Source organism: Battus philenor, unplaced genomic scaffold (assembly GCF_028537555.1).
Source record: "Battus philenor isolate CCGP_79_NKW_IND1 unplaced genomic scaffold, ilBatPhil1.0.hap1 SCAF_6, whole genome shotgun sequence".
NCBI classification, from domain to species: Eukaryota; Metazoa; Arthropoda; class Insecta; order Lepidoptera; family Papilionidae; genus Battus; species Battus philenor.
Genome location: NW_027181726.1, coordinates 6,120,899 through 6,135,565, shown reverse-complemented (window position 1 = coordinate 6,135,565; position 14,667 = coordinate 6,120,899). Strand labels below are relative to the sequence as shown.

The 14,667-nt window shown below is 33.6% G+C and overlaps 1 protein-coding gene across 3 annotated transcripts in view; it reads right to left on the bottom strand.

Moving 5' to 3' along the window:
- The window catches only part of LOC137930198 (ecdysone receptor-like), a 208,562-nt gene that overhangs the window by 145,733 nt on the left and 48,162 nt on the right, over window positions 1-14,667 (bottom strand). For all 3 annotated transcript variants that reach the window (XM_068773369.1, XM_068773367.1, XM_068773368.1), the window contains exon 2: window positions 1,930-1,974. The gene's annotated coding sequence lies outside the window, so the exon portion shown is untranslated. The remainder of the gene's footprint in view (window positions 1-1,929; window positions 1,975-14,667) is intronic.

The following is a 14,667-nucleotide window of genomic DNA, read 5'->3' as shown; positions in this document are numbered from 1 at the left end:
AAACCTATCGGTTAAATAATTGTATAAACTTATACAGGTGCAATTAATAACTATACTCCGACAATTACAGCATTATTAACGGTAAAAATATTTTTGGATTTAACTTTTTATTTGCCATTATTTCAATCTGCCGTTTTGAGAAAGAATTATAAAAAAAGTTACACAGACATTTTATTTCTTCGTTTCAAAATTAATTGTCAGAAACGTTGCCAAGAAAATAGGTTCTCTAAAAATGCTCTGGTATCGTAATTGTTCATATTGATTCCCAACATTTATAAATGATTGGCGCAACCACAACCACGAGGAAAAAGGTTTTACAAAATTATTTCTCGTAAATCATATTTATCCAAAACCATTATCATAATCATGTTAGAAATTTATTGAATTTGCGGAGAAACGCGTCGTGGCAACTGGAGTTGCTCAAGGCAGGACACGATTTGCTACGTTCATCGTTTACAATAAATTTTCTTATGAAAGTTATTGATTTGTATAGGACAGTAAATAAAAACTGCTTTTATATTGTCAGTTTAATAACGACGCTTTAAGAATTTCGAAAGCGGTTTATTAACTTTAATAAGAATTTTTGCTTTTTGAGAAACTAATAGAAATAAACGGGACAAAAGATGTGTGTTATCATTATATATTCCGTACTATGTAATGTTTTTGATAGATAAGGATTTATAAAATTTGATATTATTTGAATAACAGTGACTCAATCATATCTCACTATTTGTGGATATATTACTGTTAATATTTTACGTGCGAGCGAGTAATGCAACAATCTTTTGTGGTAATCGTTTACCAATAAGCGTCTGTGATGTTTGACACCCTAGTAATATAAAAAAACTAAAGATTTCATCTTATTTCATGTTGACGGGGTAATTGTTCAACATCGCGGAATGGTTTGAACCGGTTTTGCGTTAACAGGTGTTTGTGAAAATAACTATCAAAGTCATGCCACACGAGGAACGGGTATTGTGAACAAATCTCTGTCAATCTTCCGTCAGCTCAATTGACGCTTGACGGAATTTAACGGAAGCACGGCACTTTAACGGAACGGGAGCCAGTGCAAATATTTCACTGCCACTTGTTACAAGACTTTAAGACATTTTTTTGTACACAACATATCTTTATAAGCCCCTGACCAGAAGGCCGAGGTAATAAAGTGTAAGTAATAAAGTGCGAGTATTTATAACACTATTACTTTTACTGTTTTTGTTTATTGGTCGTCAGCCGCTATACGCCCACTGCAAGGCATAAATAAGCCTTCCACATAGATACTACGGGGAATATATCATAATCGCCACGCTTGGAATGCGGACTAGCGTTCACGTTCTGGTATTATGGTACGCAAAGGACGATGCCGTCCATACTCTCGAAACTTATTTGTGAGCAGCGGCAATCCTACATATCTGATGCATAAAATGTGAATTATATAAGTTCGTTATGCGGGAATCGAACCCACGACCTATTGTTGCAAGTCACAATATTCTACCGCCGAGATCGAATCAGGAATTAAGAGATTCGTAGACGAACGACAGTTACCTACATGATCTAGCGGATTGGTAAGTTGAATTGGCCGTGAATATATCACATAGCGCGCAGAACTGATAACCGCAGCAGCCTTATGATTTCGAAGATAAGACCACAGACCAGCAAGCTCAACGTAAGTCGTCTACCCATAAGGTGGCCAGAAGATTTGTTAAGATAGTCGGAAAGCTGCTCCTATCTTGTTGGAAAATTACTTAATTATTAATTATTTCTTGTGACTAACGTTCTACGGCTAAAATGATGATGAAGATGGTGACATACGTGTTTATGCACGGCTAAACTTTCTCTATGTATACATATATATACTATGTATACAGTCAGTGCGAAACTTTATTAGTAGAAATTTTATGGATGTGTTTGTACGAAGAGGATGCTTACCACTGGAGGCGTTTTCCGAGGCGAACAGCGGGGCGGCGTTGTAATCTGAAACCAATTTAATTACACTTATAGATTTTGAACCTTAAATATCATTGATTATACCAAATACTTCATTTAACATACGTACTTTCGTAACTTCGTATTTTCTTTAAAATATCTGAATACTATATAATTTGTTTATACTTAGTCTGGCCATAAATACTGTTACTATTCAAAAAAAGAAAATATTACGTTTGAATTTGGAATCTGTCATTTTTATATGATTGCTTGATGTGTTTTCTTATTTTCGCGCCATTATATTGTTAAATATTTTGTTATATTAAAATGGAGTGGGGTGATAAAGAGAACCGAATCGCTGTGATTGCCTTACATAAAGTAGGTATGGAGAAAAGTGCAATTTTTAAAACCCTCCACCCGCTTGGTATTAGTCAAATGTTTGTTTACCGGGCTATTGATAGGTACAATGATACCTCCTCTGTTTGTGACAGAAAAAGATCTGGCCGTCCACGTACCGTTCGTGTGAAAAAGGTGATTAAAGCAGTTAGGGAAAGAATTCGAAGAAATCCTGTCCGTAAGCAAAAGATTTTATCTCGGGAGATGAAGATAGCTCCTAGAACCATGTCGCGTATATTAAAAGATGACTTAGGACTTGCAGCCTATAAGAGACGTACTGGTCACTTCTTAACTGATAATTTAAAGAAGAATAGGGTGGTAAAATCCAAACAACTACTTAAGCGGTACGCAAAGGGAGGTCACAAAAAAATTTTGTTTACGGATGAGAAAATTTTTACAATTGAGCAGTATTTTAATAAACAAAATGACCGTATTTATGCTGGAAGCTCTAAAGAAGCTTCGCAATTAGTAAACAGAGTACAACGTGGGCATTATCCCACTTCAGTGATGGTTTGGTGGGGTGTTAGCTATGAAGGGGTGACTGAGCCATATTTTTGTGAAAAAGGTATTAAAACGTCGGCACAAGTTTATCAAAATACCATTCTTGAGACGGTAGTTAAGCCTTTAACTAACACCATGTTCAATAACAAAGAATGGTGCTTTCAACAAGACTCGGCACCGGGTCATAGAGCTCGATCCACCCAATCTTGGTTGAAAACTAACGTTCCGGACTTTATCAGCACTGAAAACTGGCCGTCGTCAAGTCCTGACCTAAATCCATTGGATTATGATTTATGGTCAGTTTTAGAGAGTAAGGCTTGCTCTAAACGCCATGATAATTTGGAGTCCCTAAAACGATCCATTCGGTTGGCAGTGAAGAATTTTCCTCTAGAAAGAGTTCGTGCTGCTATTGATAACTGGCCTCAACGTTTAAAAGACTGTATTGCAGCCAATGGAGACCACTTCGAATAAACATTGTATATTTTTAATAGTTATATATTGATGTATTAAACTAACTCACTATGAAAGGAATAAATGTTACGTATAAAAAAAAATCGTGCTTTTCTTTATAACAATATTTATGGCAAGACTAAGTATTTTAAATGTATATTAAAATTATATTTGAAAAGAAATTGCTTTCTGTAATATAGTGAATGTTAATTAATAATGCAAAGCATTTTATATATTGAAATGATATCAATAAAATTAAATATTTTCCTAAAAAATTACCGTCATGTAATCGATATATGCGTCTCTTTGGGAAAGTCTTATTACATAATCAATAATTTATACGATAACACATATAATAGCAAATTTGTTTAACAATTAACTATACATTAAATAAATATAAAGCATAATATAAAATAATTATGTGGTAATTGCGGTTTTCACTTTTATCGAAAAGATGTCTTAATTGGATACGGAAGAAAATGAAGTTAGTGTCATGTTTTAAAGTACTAAATTGAGTTATAAATATGTAATGGAACTTTATGAAGTAACTTTATAGTTCGATGATGTTTTTTTTATAAATGTAATGTATTTTTAATATACTTAAAGAAAAAGGTGTAAGAAAACAATTAGATCTAGATTCGTTTTTAAACATAAACCTTTACAATTACTTTTTTAGTGGTACACCTTAAAAAAATAAGAGTATATATTGCAGGCCTTTTCAGCTAATAGATGCCCATTGCCAGGTGTAAGCCTCCCCCAAAGATATCTGTGGTGGAATATACCATAATCGCCACACTTGGTAGGCAGATTGGGGATCACAGTGTGATATTATGGTAGACAGAAAACACTACTGCCCATCCTCTGGAAACTTGTTTGTGAGTAGTGGCTATCCTAAGTTATGAATGCACAGTGAATTATATAAGATTGTACCCAAGAAATTGAACCCACGACCTATGATAGCAAGTCACAGTCCTCTACCGCTGGGGTACCACTGCGCATTATGCTTAATTTGAATAATTATAATACAGATAGGAATAAATGAACGATCCGATAATTATATATGTACAATAACAATAACAATGCGGTGCTATTTGAAACACATACATAACTAAAATGTACGTATTTGATTTTTAACTTTATGATTGTCGTTAGTTCAGTAATTTCTATAGCAGTAGCTAGGAGTAGCGCACATTATACCAAATTTGGATTTGGTTGATATATTAATATCTTGAGGGACATGGGTACTGGTATTGGCTACCATTAAATTTTGATTTAAAAGCAATGACGTTAGGTCGCTGGATTTGAAACCGACATTTTTAAAAATGCGTTATCATATAAACAGCATTAACGAATATCGATTTTAAATCAATGTGTAATACGTATTATAAATATTCTTTTAATAAAAGCATAACATTAAAATGCCATTATAGTAACATCATTTTACAAATACTATTCGAAGCAAACTTGTAATATCGTCTTGTAGAATTTATTAATTTTGATTGGTTTAATGGGTTAGATGACTTCGATTACGGGCCATGAAACCGAGCGAAGGCCGCGGGGTAAACGACACGCGTGGCTCTTACGCAACCTCACTATGTTGCTTACAGTTTAACCAGTTTAGTATGACCTCTACATTCACTTAGAGCGTGCATTTCCTCGGTGCTGGCCCTACAGGTCGTGTTAAAGCGACATAATTCAATTAGCGCGAAGCCGGGGATATGTTGCGTGCTTTCTTTCCTCGCCGTACCTATTGTGATCGCTGTAATTGGAATTACATTTACTCTTTGTCTACATTGAACGCGTTCCGAATGTTCTTCTATAAAGAATGCCTGTTAAGAAAGTTTCCTATATAACACTGACATTGTTGTTAAAAGGTTATAAAAACTCTGTGGAAGACCTGATCATTGACCCGTTTTATCGGATTTTTCGTGATATTACTGTGTTTACTTTATTCATCAGTATTCACACGTAAAATTACGATCGCCAGATATATTGCCCTTATACTTTTCTTTAAGGTTTTGAATGAATTGTGTTATAATCGTTATATATTAGAGGTTTCCACTTACGTACTAACTGATCACGATATTTCTAGAACCATAAGGTGTAGATACTTTAAGATTCAGAAGCAAGGAAGGAAAGGAGGCGTTTATTTAGTCTGCCAAGAGGATGGGAGACGGCTAGATATTAATATAATTAGTAATTTTAATATTAAACTTTCTTGAAAGTTTTAGTTTATTTAGGATATCTTGGATAAGTTAAATTTTAAATATACAAGAGTAACATTCTTAGTTACACAGTAACGAATGGATTTGACATACTGATCGAGTATTCAGTTGGATAGCCGGCTGCCATATTGTAGTCTACGTCTAAGGCATGCAAATGTCGACGCGTATGACACGCACACTATCGTAAAACGCACACTAGTACAGCGAGGCAGTTTCCATGTCTTAATTCAGGTTTGCACACACACATGCGTAAGATACTTACGCTCGAGTTCGCGGCCTCTTAACATGTAGCTATTCCATCGGAAACTGGATGCGTTATAAAAATTATATGAAATCTACGACAATTCAGTTTATCAAGCTTTACTTGCAAATTTTAGACACTATAAATTTTTTATAATAACAAACACATTTAAAATTAAAGTAATGTATCATGGGTTGAATGTAAAAAATCGCGAAATGACAAGACCATTAAATGTAATTTTATATTAATACTGTATTGTTACATCATGTTTATAAGATGCTGTTTGAACTATATTAAAGGGTTATGTATAGTAAATTTCTGACGAAGCAATAGCAATAAATATAGTACGTTATTGCAGGATCGGATACCAAGTACGATCCCCATAAGTATCTAGACAAACTTTTTTTAGTTTGTGTGAAGATACTGACGAGGAATAAAACTAAATGGCGTTTAAACAAACATAAACGTAGTCTTTAATTTTAATGTAATCGTTTACTTGTGTAATTGTATTGTGCGTATTTTATTCCTTAAAAACTATGACGTCTAAATGCTGACCATTACGTCGGGCATACTCTTCTTATCTGTCCCATTTCGTTTCAATTACTGTAGTAGTGGTCGTGGTATAACTTTACCCCTGCAAACGATATTTTCTTAAACCCTTCAGGTACCCTCACCAAATAGTCCATGGGTGTAAGATCTGGTCGGTGGCCGCGGGGTTTTTCCCCAAAACGACTTTTCATTTTTCACTGTAGTAATCACGTAGAAGCGCCATTATACCTAGCCGTCTGAGACTTGACACCATTTATATAAATATATATTATAAGATTATTTTTTAATATCTAATAATGAAATTTTTTTATTGCTTTGAATTCTGTATTCGGACTAGTAACTATTAGTCAAATAGATAAAATTATAGTTTGAACTACAAAAAATTATTTATGAATAATACCATTTGATAGGGTTTAGCCAATACTGACAACATGTAGAACACATGGAGTGTTGATTTATATGTGGTCTTGAGTTACTGTGAGTTTATAATATAAGAAAAAAATAATGTTCACCCGGCTTAGGCCTTCGCAATTGCTAGAAGCTTCGACCTCACTTTACTCTCGCACCATACCACCATGATCGTATTTCAAATGGAAAGTTTGTCGATGTAGCTTAAAGTAAACATGTTTTTATAAGGCTCAGCTTTCTATCTGTGGCAATATCAATTTTTTTATTTTTTGCTAGTAGCTGGTGTTTCTAGTTAAATAGGCATAGTATCAAGATGAAATAAGCAAATTATATGTAAATTTAAAAAAAAATTTAATATCAATTACAGTAATTAAAGAACTATACAAGATAATTGGTTAAAGGTGTAAAAATTTTGAAATGAATGTATACACATACATACATATGTAGCATATTCGTCAGTAAAAAAAAATTAAAAATTTTACACCTATTCTCAATCTGTTAAGTGATATCACTGTGAATTATGTTAGAGTACTTTATTTTTTATATTGAAATGTGGTAGGCTAATATCTTCTGGCAGTACAAATTCTGCAGAGAAGAAAACAATAATTAATTTTAATATGTAACCTAAATTTTGAAAAAGTTTTTTGTTACTATTTTATCATTACATTTTATTACTTCTGGAATTATCGGATATGGTAGTATCATACATTAATTGGCATCAAATACAATACATTCAAATTCAAACCTTTAAAGTTTTTACACCTCCATACAACCTAATCAGCCTGTATATGTGGCGATACTTATTAATAATAACGATACAGAAAATGAATATTAAATTCAATCAATTAAAGGGTGCAGTTTTGTTCGTAGTTAAATTAATCTTTGAATTACAAACAATGCGAGGGTATTGTCCCTTCCACAATGCAATAACTGACATAAATGTGTTAATATCGGTCAATGGTCAAATATGAACATGACAATTCAAGTACGATTTTCAAACAGTTCTATATTGGGTGATTGGTTATAAGTTTGAAGACTTTATAGGGGTGAATGTATATAAATAAAATCATAAAATTTTATACATATTTGCAATTACCTTTTATAAAGTGACAACTCGGAACTCTATCGGAATACGAGAGGCCAATAAATGTTGGTAGTACAAAGTGTGCGGGGACAATTATTAATCAATAATTAATTATAATATGTAGTGATTCCAATTTTGAAAACGCTTTTTCTTACTATATTATCAATACGCTATTTAATTTTTCTGCAACTTTTAATTTTTGGGTATAGTATACCACGCATTAACAGCAAATAAGTTATACATTCGTCACTTTAAATCTTTTACACCTATAGCTAATAATCCTGTAGGTATGTTTTTCGGATTATACTAGTTAAAGTATATAGTCGTCTCCGTTTACCCGGCTACGTTTGTTCACGCTCAACGGACGTAGGGGACAGTAAAGCCGGTTATTTACGCGAAAATAAAATTTTATTGCAGCTAGAAACAAAGGAGTCTCAGGCCAAGGCTGTCTGTCCACAGTCGTTCTTATGTGAAATACGCTATGCTTATTGTTTTACACGTATTTATATACATATATTTATATTTTATTTATTAGAGACACAACAATTGTCTATTACAAAAATATATATAAGAAAAAATTGTGTTAACGAATTGTAGGTAAATATACAATAAACAACATTCTGTACGGAGTAATTGGACATGGAAAACTTAACACAAGATATATATTTATATGGTTGATAAGAATATTACGTTTACAGACATAAATTTTTAGATTAATATAAAAAGAGTGCACATAGTAAACATTTTAGTACAACACATAAATTAATAACTAAATTTGATTGGTTAAAAATGTTATAGGTTTAAAGCGGTGAATTTATAGCTCATTTGTGAGCAGAGAGCTTTACAGCTTTTAAACCTATTTCCAATCGCCCAGTGTAAAATGATCGCTCTGAAATATGTTAGATTAATTTACTATTTCTTTTGTCAATAATTTCTGGCATTTCTAATACGTACTAATCCGAAAACGTTTTTTCTAGCTACTCTATCATTACGATATTTATTATTACTAAAATCATTGATCTTTGATAAAGTGTATACCATACATTAGTTGCAGCAAATCAGCTATACATTTTCCCCTTTAAATCTATTATACCTATAACCATATATATTATATTTGTGTTTGGAAAACTCGACAAAAGGAACATTTCAATCAAATTTTATTTCTTTAAACTCCTCGTTTCCAGTGATTCAATGAGTCAGTACAAAAAAAAACTATTAATATACGCATGAATTTAAAATTATGCTAAGGTAATATTGTTTTAACGAGTTTTAAAAGAGGTATGATGTTTCCATCACTGACCTAACGCAACAGGGAATTTTGCGCCCGAAGTACTATGCCCGAGTGACCGCGCTCCAGACTTTTTCCATGTACTCGGGTACAGTGCAGCGAATGCACCAATGTGCATAATGACGCACACGCACGCGGCTCTATGTACGCTGTGCCTGTTCCCCCTTTATGTACGTGCTAGGGTTGGCGTGCAATGCCTTCAAACGTGAATTTAAATTTTCGTAAATTTTTAATACTAACGAAAATTTTAATCAGTATACTGCATTCAAATGGAATCTAATAAGTTTGCATTTATTTATGTTTGCTTTATACATGTTGATGTTTTAGAAAACCATTAAATGAAAATAAGAAAACATAACAATGATGTGATGATCCAAATAACCAAAATATATATTTAGAAGACACCATTAAAATATGTTATATGTTAATAAAAGTAGCAAGTATAAAACAATTTATTTCCTTAAAGTTTAAAGTAATATGTGTTATTTCTTCTAGCTAAGTACGTCCTGCGCTATCACCCCATCCTAGTTTGATTAGCGGAGATTGCGTATCGACGTTATTGTCCCATTTATTGCCACGTTTAAATATAGAGCCATAAGGAGTACATAAATTCGAAAAGATAACACAGTAATTAATATTTGTAAATGAAAAGTATTTATCGATTGTGTGCTTAGTAATGCAAAACACAAGAATGGCCCTAGCAATTACATTATTTATTTTTATATTTTCGTCAAGGCACGAGGGAGTTTCTTTTTAAGTAAAAGAATGGAAAAACTGGGGAGAATAAGTGAAAATCAAAAGTTTTCTTTATAAATCTAGAGGAAATTAGGACACAAACAAAGAGGCGTGTTAATGATGTAAATGTACATGAAAATTACAGTAAAAATATAATTATAATGTTACCAAAGTTTTGCACTTTACGAAATAGAATATTTAATTTTGTAACTAACTTTTATTTATTTTTAAAACAATAAATAAGGTGATCATTCTGAAATAAGTTTTAATTAGTTAAAATATTTCATTGACATGTAATAATAATTATTGAAGGTACGAAGTTTTGGAGCGAGTTAAAAAATAAATTTGTAAATATAAGCGATCAAAAAAGTGAAAGAATTTTCATGTAAACAGTTTGTAGACTAAAGCAATTCGGCTCGTTACGCTCGACGTTGGCAGGTCTCCGGTCGGCCCTAGGTTTACGCGGGCGTTGGCGGGGGAGGCGACGGGGTGGCAAGGGGGGTCCTGAATCCTGACCACGCACAACCATCACTGCACGCTTCCCTGACGACTACGGCCTATATTTAGCGATGTATTTTGCCGTACATGCGATATTGAACGGGCTACGTTTCAGACTGGCGCTCTATTCTATTTCGTAGGGGCGTAAATGTAAACATTGCGGTTGAAAATTCAACGTTCTGCTATTGTTCCTTTTTGAAATGGGCTCTATGGCTCGGAAGGAAGTCTTTTTCCTTGATTAAAACGTGTAGGCGTTTCTTTTTTGTATAAAAATATTTTTATGAAGTACTGTTTTTAATCAATGCTTCCAATGTGAACTTTAAATAAATCATTACTACAAACGAAACAGTTTTTAAACAGTTAACTGTCAAAACATTTTTTACGCAATAACACGAAGATCTGTGCGAGTAATCTATTAATACAAAATAGTTCAAATAATGAAATCCTGTAACTATTAGGATAAGCTTAACTTATTTAAATGTACAGAGTAAAACTTTAAATCTTGTGATATGCATACATGTAAAAGATTAATAATAAATCAATTATTTTATTAAAGATACATGGCGAATGTATTTCACCATCAAAATACTAAACATAATGAATGTTTTCATTCAAAAAACAAGTGATTCACTCATACCATGAAAAGGAAATGCTAAAATTCCTAACTGTTCTTTCGATGCTCTGGAAAAAATACGAAAGAAATAAAATCAGAAAGGCTGTATATGATTCACTTGCGTGAACAAATGGATGCGGTACGCAAGTAAATTACGTTTTTTTTTTACTTTAACACGCGAAGGGCTATTAGAATCCAGAATTATAAATTACAATACGTCAGATTACATCCCGAATATTAGGATTTCAATTCCTTTTTAGTCAATTTAAACTTTTTACCGTCAGCCATTGATAAATGCTAAATATATATTTTTACATAAGTTCAAACTTACATCAATGATAATAATGTATACTAATCGTATTATATTCTACCTATGTACAAAATAGATTTTCACTCACTCTATTGACTCATCGCCACATCTCTGTAACTATAGTGCTTAGAAACTTAAAATTTGATAGAAATATTTCTTTTTTAAATAAAGATTAGATAAGAACGGATTTTCCTAGATTCCACCCGCAAGGGAATGACGTGGTCAAAATAAAACACCTACAGGGATGAAAATTGGCATGAATATATTTTTTATTAATAAATAGATTTAATGAAATTACACTCATAAAAGGGAGCGCAGGCCACACGAAGCGGACGAGGAATGACTATTTTTTTAAACAATTGTTAAAGAATATATTCGCCTTGTATGTATATTATTACGTCTGTGGTTTCATGTATATATAGGTAAGTCTGCAGTCGCCTGAAATGACCGTGGACGTCTAGAAAGTCGAGGTGTTATCGCGCGTGTGGGCGTAGCCACTGACCCCCGCCTCCCTTCCGTTCCCAGCTAGACTCCCCCCTAGGACGGCTGTACCTGTACCTACGACCTAGGCCGTCTGCAGTGAAGGCAGTATAATATTGTCTACATTCATATAATATTAAATGAAAAGAATATGCGAAATATTCCTCCAAATAAAGTTCCGAAGCCTTAATATTTACAACGAATAAGATATGATAGTATACTTGACTCAATTAATTTTACAACTATCATGTGTCAATATTACGAAAATGAATTTTAAAAGTTGAACGCGTGTTCGTAAAGTAATTTAAAGGGAAACTTCTTAACATTTTCTTATATTACCATAACTTAAGCGAAAGCATCTCATTAACAAGTCAATCACAGCGAAAGAGAAATTGAGTGCGCACAACGCATTGGAAAATGAAGAAAAAGTTCTGTTTGGATAGAGAAAAAACCCGTGTTAAAGCGCTCGATAGCACACGACGACATCTCGTATAACATAAATCGATAATAGGAAGCCCTCCGACTAGTTCAGCAGTGCGTGCGAGCGACCTAAAACACCCACTACGGCTCGCAATGCGGGCTAAATATACACAATTCAATACTTTCCCAGCTATCTAGCAAAGGAACTTATGTCCCAACAGCAACGTCCACAATCGCGTGACCAGACGGCATAACCGGTTCTGACACGACCCGGAGCGATTTCCAACCGAAACGGTTCGTAATGAAGTCGAAAGTTGTGCGGCCGCGGGCCGGAGGAAGGCCGTTTCGCAACGCGCCCGCCGCGGTAATAACACAGCTAGGTGCATTCTCGTTGCAATTTCGCTCTCGGTCGGGCTGTGTGTTTGTGGCGCGCTGAAGATCAGGGCTAACGATCGGAGCTTCGCTCTCGCTCGCACGCGCGCCCACTGCGAGCACGTCTTGCAAAAGAAATGCAACAACTTTATCTGACAGCGACGCGACTCGACGCCGAGAGGCTTTTGTGCGTTTTCCATGTTTATGATTATAGGAGAGCACGTACAAGGGGTCCTTTGAACGCCGTTGCTGGCTACATAATTCTGCGATGTTTTGTTTTTGTTCCCCGGCCTGTTTGTTTTCAACGGAGCTATGTAGCTAGTGAGTACTATGCGTGCGATATTGCGAGATAGCCGCTCCCGTGCACGCAGCTCCGTATTGGCGGAGCGATCCCGAGGGACTTCACGTAACTTGAGTAACGTCATCGAAGCTTATGAAACGTAGATATACCACAAATAGTGAATTGCATTCTTTCCTCCTTCCTCACCCGCATTCTTGTAATTTAATATTGTAAAATAATTATTATTCTACATGAATAGAAATGAATTGCTAAAATCTGAACCGCAGTAATATATAGATAAATACTTAACTCGAAATACTCAAAATAAAACGAAATAATCGTAATAAAAATTCCATAATATAAAAATTATCGTTAAAAATAATGATGCCTATACTTTTCCTAGTAAATTAAAACCCATATATCTAGCTGTCGAAGATTAGACGCCTATCGATAAAAAGCCTGTTATGGTGTAATGAAACAAAAAATATTGTATACTATAAAGTATTTCAATGAAAATATAATCACTTTAATTAGTGAAATGTACCGAACCGAAAATTATTAATTGTAAATGATAGTTGGTTATTTTCAAAACACTAAATTAACAAATAAAGTGAACACTGTGAAATACGTTTTATTTGTTTACTTTCTTCAACTAGTATACTCATGTATAACTGAGTCAGACATTGTCATCAAATATATATATATATATATATATATATATATATATATATATATATTATCGTTTGTAAGCAATGATTATTCCTTATTTTCAACAAAATCTGCAGGAATAAACAGAAAAAAAAAGCGATAAACTTGTAAGCAAAAGGAGCAAGTACTCTAGACTGCGTCTCATTGGAGAAATAGCATCGTGCATAGCACGTAACGCGGCCGGTTAGTAACGAAGATATTATTAGTTTGATGAGCTCAACTAGCGTGAACGCGAAAGTAATTCTCTGTATCTATAATTAAGATTAGCCTTATATCCTAAAATATATAAAAATAATAAAATTTAGTTCTTATTCAATAGTTTCACACATATATCTTAAAAAGATTCGACCGCACTGTTTTGTTCAATATGTGCAGAATGGTTGGTTATAAAAGTAAAATCTGGGTGACTGCGTAGTTATTTTACTGTCAATTCATACCATACGTTACACCTTATCCAAAAATCGATAGTATCGGAAATTATAAATAATTATTTACTTTACAAAATTCGTATTACTACATATTATATTTAATAATTACTTTATGTTGCACGTTATTGTTTATATCGCCAGAAGTTATTGGCCTGACGAATTCCAATACAAAAAGAACTAATCTAAAATATTTCATAGTTATCACTTTGTACAGGTGATTGGAAAAAGGCGTAAAAGTTTCAAAGCTAATTGTTTACAAATACATACATTTACCCCTTTAAAGTTTTTAGATTTATAACTAATGGCTCTATATACAACGGCCTTCCATAAATTTGGGTTTACAAGAATATTTCGGGATCGAAAATTTTAGGAGATCCAAGGAAGAATCCAAACCACTAACATGATTAAGGTAATGGCTTTAATGTAGGAAATCGAAAAACTCATCGATAGATGTTGCGTTCTTCTGGAGCTGGAGTGGCTATTAGCGATGATATTAAGTTATAGAGTCCCAGATTGAAGTGTTAAGCGAATCTCTCAAGCGACTGCGATGTCCTACGAAAAGAAACTCTATAAAAAACTGCATGGACTTTCATCAGTGGAAATGATTAAATTTGTGGAATAGATTTAAACCTATGTGTATTCGTGTCAGAAATTTGAGACGCCTTGAGCAATATGCGATGACAACGTTTGAAAAATAAAACATGTGTCTAAATTGATAAAGGGCCTTAAAAAGCCTTTAGACTTGTGTTAACAAG